Here is a 12,314-nt window from a genome sequence, read left to right on the forward strand (position 1 = left end):
ATGACAGCCAAAACAATATCTCTGTGTGCTCTCTTACATGTTTTACGTTCAAATGACTCTGCACATGCAATGTTAAACAGTCATTCTACGGATTATACCTGGAGGGGCTATATGTGTAAAATGTCCGAATGCGCCCCTCCAAAGTTTACCCGGAGTTAACCCGGGTAGGCCCTTAGTTAGTCTGGAGAATCGGAGAGCGGGAGGGTTCCCAGCGAGCGAGGGGGCGTGAGGCTGAGGTGTCGATGACGTTTCATCATGCGACTGGCGTTGAACCGGGAGCTGCTTCATACTCACTAACGTTTTCTCTTCTTGTCTGTATTTTGCCTTCCACCTTCTTTCTGCCCCCCTAGTCTGTTAATATTGCAGATAGGTCTCAATAAAGGCCACCCCTCGCCTAGAGTATCCCTGATACGTGTGAACATGTCTGATGCGGCTTATCTCCGGCGTGTGTTGGTATGTTGCATGTGTGAAAGGGCAACGCCGGATCATCTCCGGACCAGATTCTCCGGAGCTAAGATTAAAACATTTGTCAAAACTGTTGATAAAGACTGATTTAATCCATAGACGGGTTATTTCAATCATTTGATAATTTGGAAGGGATTACAAGGGTACTGTTGATTGATCAAACAATTTGAAATACGGACTACAACTAGCCTGGCTATTGCCAGACCAAGCTCAATCGTAGATCGCTCGTTGGTCTGGGGAAGCTGCCGTCATTTTCTTAAGCACAAGAAGCGTTATCGATGGGCCGAGTTCAAATGACTGGTCGTCATTGTGTTAAACCAGCCAATAGCGCGCAGGGGAAAAAGCCAGCTTGGTGATTGGCTCCCGCAAAAACGTATCGAAACTAGAAAGAAATGTATTGCTCTATTCAGACCCTTCCGCAGGGCGAACTCAAATCACCGGCAGAATGGGCGGGGCTACCCGGTCTAGCCCACAACATGAATTGCAGCCCTGAAACTATATGATCAGGTGTTTAATCCACTTTCTTTGGGAGCATTCTACCAACTCTGTAAGGAGTCCCTGTTCAGGGACTTGATGCTGCCATCAAAGTTTAGCATTCAAGATTATATTTAAGCTTATACGACATTTTTATTGTTGGACATTGTATTCTTCAGACTTTTTAGCGAGAAATAGTATTGGTATAGTCAATCGTTTAGTGTGTCCAATACATCCAGCTGTTTAGGACTCTTTAGATTTTTTGGAAACAGTGAATATGTAATTGATTCGATCATTTGTATGTAATCTGCAAAACTAAAAGAACAGCTCACATTGACAGGGTAAGGCCATTCTTTAAAATGACTAATTAACAAATGGGTTGTAACCAGTTACCGTTCAATCTCTCTGTGTTAGTGAGGAGTTTTCTAGATCCCAACATCAAGAATCTCAGCCAGATCTCGGCTGCTTTGAAGGCCAGGGACCATCAGACAATATAAAATATAAACCATTTTCAGAGAGTAATAAAGATATATATATATATATATATATATATATATATAGAGAGAGAGAGAGAGAGAGAGAGAGAGAGAGAGAGAGAGGTGATGGGGGGCTGAATCGAGATCTCTGGTAGTAAAGGTAGTGGCGATGTTGAGGTCAAGCAAACAGTGAAATTTTGCAGGTTCAGGAAAGATATCGATTAAGATAGAGAGAATGTGCATTTTTCTATCTCTGCTCAACTTGTGAGTTTTAGATGCAGTCAGATGATTGGCTGAGCAAAGCAAGCGTTATCTGAAGTGACCTTAGACAGAAGAATGGCTCAGCAGCACTATCAAAGCAACATTCCTTCTTCAATTGATTTGTTATTCTGGGTATTCTGGTAATACAATAAACAACAACAGATTTCACATTATGACAAATAACTTCACACATGTCTATCTAAGATAGACAACCTTTTCTGTTGTAAAACACTGAAAACTACATTAAATAAAAACGGCAAGGTTTTGCAAGCCCCATTCCTACAGTCATGATTGTAATTGGAACCAATATATATGTTGGCAGAGGAAAGCGACACTTTAAACAACAAATACAATTACCAACTCTGGGAAAAGCCAGATAAAAAAAGCCAGAGAGGGTCTGTGTCTTGAAAAAAATATTTTTAATAACAAAACAACTGAACTGACTGAATATGTAGTCGTGATTGCCTGGTTGGCAGGGGATCGGTCCAAAACACCCATTGAGTGAACACATATTCTGAGGCATGAGGAACGAGTAAATAATGTCTTCGTAAGATGACTTTGTGTTTATTCAAACCCAACCCTATTTTACCCTCAATTTGGGTCGAAGGGACTAATGCAGACAACTCTAATTGGAAAATGCCACATATTTGCTTCAAAACCCCAAAAACATTCATTATGTGCCTGACATAAAAGGACCTTCATTTGCCTAACCTTCGAGGGTCTCTTGAAATGTTGTTCCTGAGACTAATAGTTCCGGGTAATTTTGGTGGAAACGTGGCTTAAGGCCTCATCTTCCTCGCTCATCACTGGACGAGGTTCCAAAATTGTTGTCTGCCTTAGTCCCTTGGACCCTAAATAATTGGAATATAGGATAACGGTTGATGTCTGAAGTGATCCTTTAACCTATGATCAGACATTGATCTTTTATGAGAATACACAATACTCAAAGACCAATTTATTTAAAGGTATAATGTTATTTATGCCGCTCGGGATTTCTCAAAGAAACAATAATAACAAGTTATTGTTTGATGATGTCGTGAAGTTGCATGGAAACTGTTGTCTTTACTGCCATGTCACCATGTCATCTATCTGATGAGACTCATGTCCTCGGATGAGTTGACAATGAATAAAAGCAACAAGTACTCGTTGAGATGTAGGCACTGTTTGGATTGGATTTTTGGGGTATTCTATATTCAGATTTCTGTACTCCGGATTGATTCTATGCAGGAATTTGGACTGCCATCTTCTCTGCAGGTAACAGCCAGCAACAATTTTTCCTCCCGTGCATCGTCATGTTTTGGTGATGAGTGTGCATAGAGTGAACACTGGCCATTCACAGGCGGCCTGTTGTCAATGTGTTGCGCATAGCAACACATTGAAATAGGATTTCACCCATTTTAAATATAAAAAAAAAACACTGATGACGTTGTTCTCTCGGACGGAGGAAAAGATACTAATTAATAATGACCCGCCCAATTAAAGTCTGCGTGCGGGAAAGAATGCATTAGCTTGGTGGTTGGCTTGAGACACTTATAGCATAAGGGTAAGTAGTAAGCTGGATCGATGTGTAAATTTCAGCTCTGCTAGATTACTGTTTTTGCGTATTTCCTAGGACAAAATCGTCCATGACATTTTGTACCAGACCGGCGCAACTCATTCGATAACGCACATCTTTTCGGTCTTTTCGGTCTCTTGAATGTGTATACCAACTGTGCCACTCTTTAGAACCACGTACCTTAAGCCATTTAATGAGTTAACGGGAATCAGTGAGACTGGACACATTAAATACTTCCAAAAAGTGTGATTTATCAACACTACAAAAGGGTATACTCTACCACTCCATCACAGTAATTCAGCATTCATCCTATGCGTGTACCTTTCAGTGGTGGAACAACTTTACGAAGGGCCCTTGGGCAGAAATGGGTCAAGCCCCCACCACACACACACACACACACACACACACACACACACACACACACACACACACACACACACACACACACACACACACACACACACACACACACAAACACTGCCTGTCTGCGGCCTATGCCAGTGAGAAGAGTGGAGTGCAACACTGTAGGCCTATATTAATCTCATCATCAATATTCTTTCTCACTTTCACTTTCACGTCATAGGCTTTTCCCATTACTAGAGTTTACTTTTTATGCCAACCCTCCCATTAATCCGGGCTTGGGACCGGCACCTAGTTGAGCTAGCTTGCCCCCTTAAGTGGCTGGGTTTGGCCAAACTATAAACATATATTATAAAGATTCCAAAAAAATAAAGCCACGTACCCATCATGCATGTGGCTACCATATCATGAATCAATTTGATTAAATACGAAAAGCAAGCACATGGATTAACAAAAAAGTCACATTTATTCCTTTTCATGATTTTTTTTTTCAGGGATATCATCTCACAGATTTTATTTTTCCAAATTTTGACTCCCACCATGATCGACGACAACATTATCTTTAGAGTTGGTTATGCCTAGCTGTTGGAAGAACACCTATCTAACCATCTGTCGTCTGTCAGGGCCACCAGGGCCAATACCCATTGGTTAAGAAACCCTAAGAGAAGTGATTGGTGTCAGTGTCAATCGGGCCGCTGATCAACTGGTTTTATGGGCCGGTCAGACCAATATTTAAATAAATAAAAAGTGTCGGGATGGTGGGCCCAAATAGCTCGTCGGCCCACTGGGAAAATGCCCAGTATGCCCGAAGGCCAGTCGGTCCCTCATGCCATCAACATGAAACCTCACCAAATGTAAAGGACCATTACCCTAAATTAAGCTACGTATTTCTGTGGGTCAACCATTGTTGTAAACAATTTGGATAATGATAACAACTCAACAGAATATAGAACATAGGTCTAGTTGTTTTAAGATAATTTAAGGCAGGCATGTCCCATAATATACCTTTACAGTTTTGTTGTTGTGGCTGTGTCACAAACATCAATGCTCTCAAATCTTTCTTTGCAGTCAATTATGACAGAAAGAGCCTAAAAATAAGTCCCTCTCAACCAAACAAATCACACCAACTTTAGCTATAATAGAGTTAGTATCTGTGTGTGCCTGTGGTTGGTCTTTGCGTGTCTTTGTATTAGATAAAGTGTGTGTGTGTGTGTGTGTGTGTGTGTGTGTGTGTGTGTGTGTGTGTGTGTGTGTGTGTGTGCGTGTGTGCAGTGTTGGTTGGGCAAGCTACTTGCTAAACGTAGTGAGCATTAAATGAAGCTTCACTACGCAGAAGCTTCCCCCAAGGAAATGCAGCATGCTAAGCTACAAAACATTGCAAAGGTTGTTCACTACATCAGAAGCTACTTATTTTTCCATCAACTTCATGCTGATTCAATGCTATCTCTGGGATCAATATACCTGTCTTTCAAACAGACACCGGGTAAAAATATTCCAGTTCAATCATTAATTTATTAAACACTAACCGGAGTGCCTAACCATGTCATGGCAGATTGACAGGTGTTTACGGGATGAAAGACCAAGCTCTCATTCCAATCGTAAGCGAAGTCAACCAGGAGACAAAGTTTCCTGTGCCGTCTTTGCATCCATTTTGTGTGTCTGGCCTTTGTGTGTGTGCGTCAATGGTCGTAGCAACAGCTCAACGATAGGTACGTGGTGTCCCCGTCATACGGAAGCAGTGACATTGACATAGAACATCTCACGTCTTCCAATGTTTATCATCAGGTACATATACTTATGTATTTCATACTGCAGCAGAAAGCTCCGCTGTGCTTGAGATTACAGAAAAATGTAAATAAACTAGTAAGGTCACTACTTGTAGCAATGCTACTGCCCCACAATGAGTGTGTGTTTGTGTATTGTGTTGTCTAAGGGGGTCTATAAAGAGGACACAAACAGTGGGCTTTGGTGAACAAAGCCTCTCCAACGACCTGACAACAGCACAAAGCACTTTACAGTCTGGGAACCAGATGTAAATAACACAGGCTCAAGAAACAAACAGTTACTTTCTTAACTGCATTTAGTTGTTGGGATCGTTTCCTTTTTTACCCATATGAAAAACATACAGTTTAAATAAATCAGGTAGTACAGACTAAATTTAGAGACATAACACTAACTCTGTGTCTTTGTAAATTTCACTAAAAACTCCTGTATCAATGCTCAATATGTTGATTCAATGCCTTTACCACACAGACCGATCGCTCCGAGGCTGCTCAGCCTTGATATGCTCTGGTCGCTTCATTAAACCAAACCTTTTTGGTATACTATATTTGGTATTTGATAAACAGGAAGTTCCACTATTTGCAAACACATCATTCTTATTACTCAGTCAAGCGGTGGTTTGAAGGGGGGGGAGCAGTCAAGCACACGGGAAAACAAGGCAGGAAAGGTTGTCTTCAAACAAACTGCTTACCAGGGCTGACTGCTGGTAGGGGTAAGCCCCCCATGGGATGTGAGATTGTGTGTGTGTGTGTGTGTGTGTGCGCGTGTGTGCGTATATATGTGTGTGTGTGTGTGTGTGTGTGTGTGAGGGGGCAGGGGGGTACACAGACAATCAGGTACACAGAACAACACAAGCAACACAAGTTTCAGAGGTGTTGTAAGGACAGTACTGTAAGCCTTTTGAAGAGAGAGAGACAGCGAGAGAGAGAGAGAGAGAGAGAGAGAGAGAGAGAGAGAACGAGAGAGAGAGAGACAGAGAGGGACAGAGAGAGAGAGAGAGAGAGAGAGAGACAGAGAGAGAGACAGAGAGAGAGAGAGAGAGAGAGAGAGAGAGAGAGAGACAGAGAGACAGAGAGAGAGAGAGAGACAGAGAGAGAGAGAGAGAGAGACAGACAGACAGACAGAGAGAGAGAGAGACAGAGAGAGACAGAGAGAGAGACAGAGAGAGAGAGACAGAGACAGAGAGAGACAGAGACAGAGAGAGACAGAGACAGAGAGAGACAGACAGAGAGAGAGAGAGACAGAGAGACAGAGAGAGAGAGAGACAGAGAGAGACAGAGACAGAGAGAGACAGACAGAGAGGGTGAGTTTGCACTTAGCTTTTATCGGATATCTCCTTTTATATTGTCTTTGTGTTTGCATCCATGCAACCACAATCAGTCACAGCACACACACACACACACACACGCACACGCACATGCACACACACACACACACACACACACACACACACACACACACACACACACACACACATTACTCCGTTAGGATTCACAAGTCAATTTGCAAATAGGACCTTTTAATGGCTTGATTTGCATACAGTGTGACATTATCTCTAACTAGATTGGAGCTTTCTCTAAGATTACATCATGTCAACCCTGAATGATATTAACTTCCTCAGAGACTAAAGGGTACTCATTTACCCATGAATGCTGATGATAACTAACATATTACACAAGCCAAAGGAGTTAATTGCTGTCTTTTAATGTCTGATGGTAGAGGAGATATGCTGCTAATGCCCACATGTGTTCTTAGATGTTAAGCAATAAATGATCCTGGATGTGCTGATTTGAGCGAGGGGTTTGTCATAGAGAAACATAATCAACGTTTTTCATTGTGCTGTATCCATGACATTTGTAAGTGTCGAAATGGTACGACAACAAAGCAGGTGTTAGTTAAAATATGCCAATTTATGGGACAGAAGCTTGTCTCAGTCTGAACATAAGACTAATGATCCTTGTCTCTGAACAGGAGAGTAATGCAGCATCAGTTAAGTCCAACAGAGCGCTTTATCTGGGAATGCTTGTATGATGTTGATTGGCTTGCGTTGTAATAAAGCGTGCATGGTTGGTTTTGTTTTAAAGCCCAATTCTAGCGGAAATCAGAACAGGATTGATTTGTTTGCATAAAATAGTGTTTGAGTAAAAACCTATATGCCCTATTTAGATAAAGTAAGAAGAACAATATTTGTTTTTGGAATGTTGTGGTGTGAAAGGAAAGCCAGCTGAATGTGTTATGTGAAACACATCATGTTTTTCAATAGTGTTCATATATGGATAATATATATTGAGAAACTTGGGTAGCATACTATGGGCCTGAATAATGACATGGTACACATATGTACCTTAAAAACCCTAGACCTCCAGGCACACCGGCCCAACCAATATGCCTCAGGGCAAACCCTCAAATGGCCTGAAATCCGTTTAAAATCATTCTTGTGATGGAATCGGGGGTGATGATAGATGCCACATGGACCAGCCCAATGCGTGCGTGTGTGGAAGCAGCCCTCATCCACCCTATGTCCCCAAACAAATGCGCTCTGGTAACCATTGAGCCGGATGCAAAACAATGAAGTGATACAATACTAAATGAGTTTTAAACATTGTGAAAATGGAAATAAATGCTTAATACCACCGTGTCAGCCAGTACGCCATCGTTCAACATCATGCAAGCAATCCTTAATTAGACGCCTATCAAACACGCGCTATTTTCCCTTCTATTTTGGAGCTCTTTCTACGGTCCTACTGCGGTTGGATCATCTGAGAATAATGAAGTGTTGAATTAATACTAACCCTTACACAGTTAAAACAAAAACACGAGATTACTGATAATATTACTAATATAGTAATACAGTACTATTGTGTAACAGACATATCTTCAAGTTGCCCCTCCATCCACAAAAATAGCAGAAAAGAAGAGATGAATGCACGGTATGACATGACAGCCCATCCAACCATCACCCTGCGCCTCGTTCCTCTGGTTCATGTTGAAGAGAGGAGAGAGTCGGCGCACGGCCGGACGCCAGAGGACGGCGGTCAGATGGGATACATCGCAGCATCAATAAAGTCGCGAAAACGTTTTTTTTTGTCTCTCTCGCTTTCTCCCTCTATTTTCTTTTTATGTATATTGTTAATAACCTCAAGACCAACACCACAGAAGTCAATAAGTGGTGATCCGGCGTGTCACTGAGCAGCGAGGCTGTACACATGACCTGGTAGAACACGATCCAATAGACCAGGTTATTGAAGAGCTTCGCAGACACCATCTATCTATCTACATTGAATGGAAAGTTGGATGGTTTCATCTTGCATTTAGATCCCCTTCGTGGACGATCACTTTTTATACTTAAAAACAACTCAAACTGCTTTTATAGGCTGTAGGCTAGCCTACAAGTGCACACTCATCTCAGCAGTACGATTTTTTGAATATTTGGCAGTGGCAAAAATATTGCAATCTAGCCCCTAAATGAACCAGCCTATAAGCCTACATAAAGCCTGGACTCTTTGTTGGAGCGCAAGACACAACGTCACTGAAATAATGTCGATAAGGAATCAACACAATTTACATAATCATATCTGACAAATTAACACTATTCCACACAACTAACCTGTGACTATATACAACATATAGTCGAAGCACTACAATAACTCCTGCACGTGTTCGCAGGTTTTAAATTAATCCATCCAGTCAACAGAGCTTTCCTAAAGTCATCAAATAATACAACTTACCACAGTTAAAACGGAGCGTGTGTCAATCCAGCGGTCTGTATTCCCCCGTCCGAACACTGTCCAACTGAACGGCTCGTCCTCCTATAGCTCTCTCTCTCTCTCTCTCTCTCTCTCTCTCTCTCTCTCTCTTCGCTCTCTCTCTCTCTCTCTCTCTCTCTCTCTCTCTCTCTCTCTCTCTCTCTCTCTCTCTCTCTCTCTCTTTCTCTCTCGCTCTCTCGCTCTCTCTCTCCCTCCCTCTCTCTCTCCCCCCCCCCCCCCCCCCCCCCCCCCCCCCCTCTCTCTCTCTCTCGCTCTCTATCGCGCTCAATTGGCGCAGTTTGGAAATGACCGCTGATTGGTGCATCACGGGCAATCCCATCGTCCGTCCACTGAATATACGGGCTCGGGACACACATTCGTTCACACAACAATGAAGCGTGATTAAATGGTTGTCCCCAATTCCCACATCAAAACACAACAGGACTGCCTCTCAACCCTCCCTCACAGCACATGAAGCCATACTGAAGAGGAGAAGTGAAGAACTGTAGTCCAGTTATCAGTGAACAGCCCAGATACAGAAGAGAGGGGACAGGGCTTTTTATAAGTTGTTCAATTCAATGTAAAATAAAGCGTCACAGTTCATAAAGCCCATAATAAGCAACTCGGCGACAAAACCGTAAGCATTCCACAACATCATATGGAAACCTCCCAGCCCCCAGAACAGGAACCTCTCATATTCTACAGTTTGTTGTCAGATTGTGTTGTAGATAGCTCAGCACTTTCGATCTACTGCAGCATAGAAAAAATGCAGAAGTAGTAAATAGTGACTTCACGGTCTATTCGGCATTTACAAGGCAATCTTTAGGAATACTCATTACTATGCTATTCAGTTATAAATTATTAATATGATAATGACAGAATGGTTTAGAAGATAATTTATAAAGCGTAAGTTGATCATTTAAGCTATTTTCAACCTATAAATAATGCTTAATAACACTTAACAATAATATACAATAATTCAATAATCCATAATTTAGGTAGTTATTCATTAGTCATTAGTTAGCTAGGCTATGTTGTGTGAACTCAAAGTGAAGACTATACATGTCTCATTAATATGTATTAACACTTATTACTTGGTACTGCTGCCATCCTCTCAATGTCATTTATGAATGCTAGATGAGCAACTCCTCACCATAGTAGTAGTAGATACCTTTGTTGTGCCCGTGGGGCAGTCGGGTTTGCGGCACAGTCGCACTTCATGACAGGACATCAGACCTATGACACAAACACATAGTCCACACATCAGACACCGACAGACATAACATCACACGCCTACAGTACACTATACACCCTTGGGTATGACCAGGACACCTGGACATCTAGCCTATTTTGACTGATTTAAGGCTTTTATGGCTTGTGGTACAAAAGAGAATTTGGATCTGTTCTTGGTCATAAGGGGTAGGCAGAAATGACGAGCAGATAGCAGTAAATTAAATGGGATGCCAGGGGGTGTGTATAGTCAAATACAATGTTATTGGCCTTTCTCACAATCTGTTTTTATAAATGTGTTCAATGCTCAGTAGTGTGATCCCAAGTAACTTGCTTGCAGTTGTAACTGTTTTTCTGATTGTCTTCGTCTGTGACTCAGTGGCATTTCCCAACCAACAGGTAATACAGCAAGTTAAAACACTTTCAATGAATGCATTGTTATTGACATTAAAAATAAGCCGTTTCTTTATAGGGGGGGATAAGCTCACACAAAGCATACTTAACTATGCTTTCTAACTACCTTAACTAATCATGAATTGTCTTATTACCAATTTAATTAAGAATAGCTTACTTATATCATGTACGAACAATGCTGTGAAAACATCACTTTTTACTAGGCTACTGCTTTATTAGAGCCAGTGAGCCTAGAATAGTTTTTTGTTTTGTTTGAACGTGGTTACATCTCTTAATTATCATAAACATATCCATGCCATTTTATGACTGTTTCTGAAATAAGACTGTTATTTAGAGAAACCAGCAGTAAAAGAACATTAAGTTTTTATTAGTCTCGGCCAACAGTTCCAGCGCTCCACTCTGCGTTGAATGCAAGGAACTTTCTTTAGGAGACGTCGAAGTTCTCTTTATGGTGTTTTTCCACTAAACTATACTGGTACTGGATACTATGCTATACTGGTCCAACACAGTCTGAGTCCTCAGCGTGGCTGGGGCTTGTGTATCCATTACAACAGAGTTTCCTATAGAAGGCTGTGAGTGCAAAATCATTGATTTTGGTCGTGTTACGTTAACATAAGCGATATATTGACACGTTTACGTCACCAAAATTGACACGCTTACTCAGGGTTTCCCAATAAGTAGATCGCGATCGATTGCAAAGGTAGTGCGGGCAGATCGTGTGACAAAAATGGACAAAAATTGTCTGTCAACCACTTCAACACATGGTTTCAAGACTTTTCTTGACTGAAGCCAATTGTTACATTTTTGTGCTATCCATTGAGGGAAGATGTTGAGGTTAATTTACTGACAAAATTGCAGCACTGTTTCATCTGAACACGTCTGCAGTTGACGACGAGATTTTGATAATAAAAGCTGATATCGAGCTTAAGTCCAGGGCTCATTGACAATTTGGGAACTTACTCACGAAGGAAAGGTATCCAAAGATGAGGAAATGTGCTACCTCCTTGACATTATTTGGCTCTACTTATTTGTGCCAGTCAGCCTTTTTCCAAATGAAGATTATTAAGCCTAAATATCGTTCCACCATGAATGATGGTCCTTTGGAGGCCTGCTTGAGACTAGTTACAAGCAGCTACTCTCTGGACAATGCAACCCTGGATGACTCCATTCAGTGATAGGTATCATAAAACAGAATAATAAATATATGTGTAGTATTTTTTAATGTAGCTAGATCATTCTGACCATTCTGTCATTTTGAAAGTAGCTCACAAAACCGAAAAAGTCTGCTGGCACCCCTGCTTTAAATGTTCCTGCCGCAAGGAATTGTGGGATGGTATTATCTCTTCCCTTTTCGTGAAGGATGTTCCATTATGCTAAATGAGATAAGTAAGGAAATATTGAAGCACCTTTCCTTAGCATTTAGATAATTCAAACAGCTTTTATCATGGCTGCCGCTCAAATACTTCCGGATAATTTCACTCAGTTCCTCCTCAAACCTCCTCAAGCAAAAAAGACCGTTCAACAACAGCCGAAGACTATTCACCGTGACAC

The 12,314-nt window shown here is 41.5% G+C and overlaps 1 protein-coding gene across 1 annotated transcript in view; it reads right to left on the bottom strand.

Annotated features, from left to right (window-relative positions):
* LOC307086237 (cadherin-6-like) overlaps nucleotides 1–9,152 on the bottom strand; it is a 33,072-nt gene extending 23,920 nt beyond the window's left edge. The window contains exon 1 of the mRNA XM_079751376.1: nucleotides 9,102–9,152. The gene's annotated coding sequence lies outside the window, so the exon portion shown is untranslated. The remainder of the gene's footprint in view (nucleotides 1–9,101) is intronic.
* Nucleotides 9,153–12,314: the final 3,162 nt, after the last annotated feature.

The sequence above is a fragment of the Pollachius pollachius genome (genome assembly GCF_949987615.1).
Source record: "Pollachius pollachius genome assembly, chromosome: 14".
Lineage (NCBI taxonomy): Eukaryota > Metazoa > Chordata > Actinopteri > Gadiformes > Gadidae > Pollachius > Pollachius pollachius.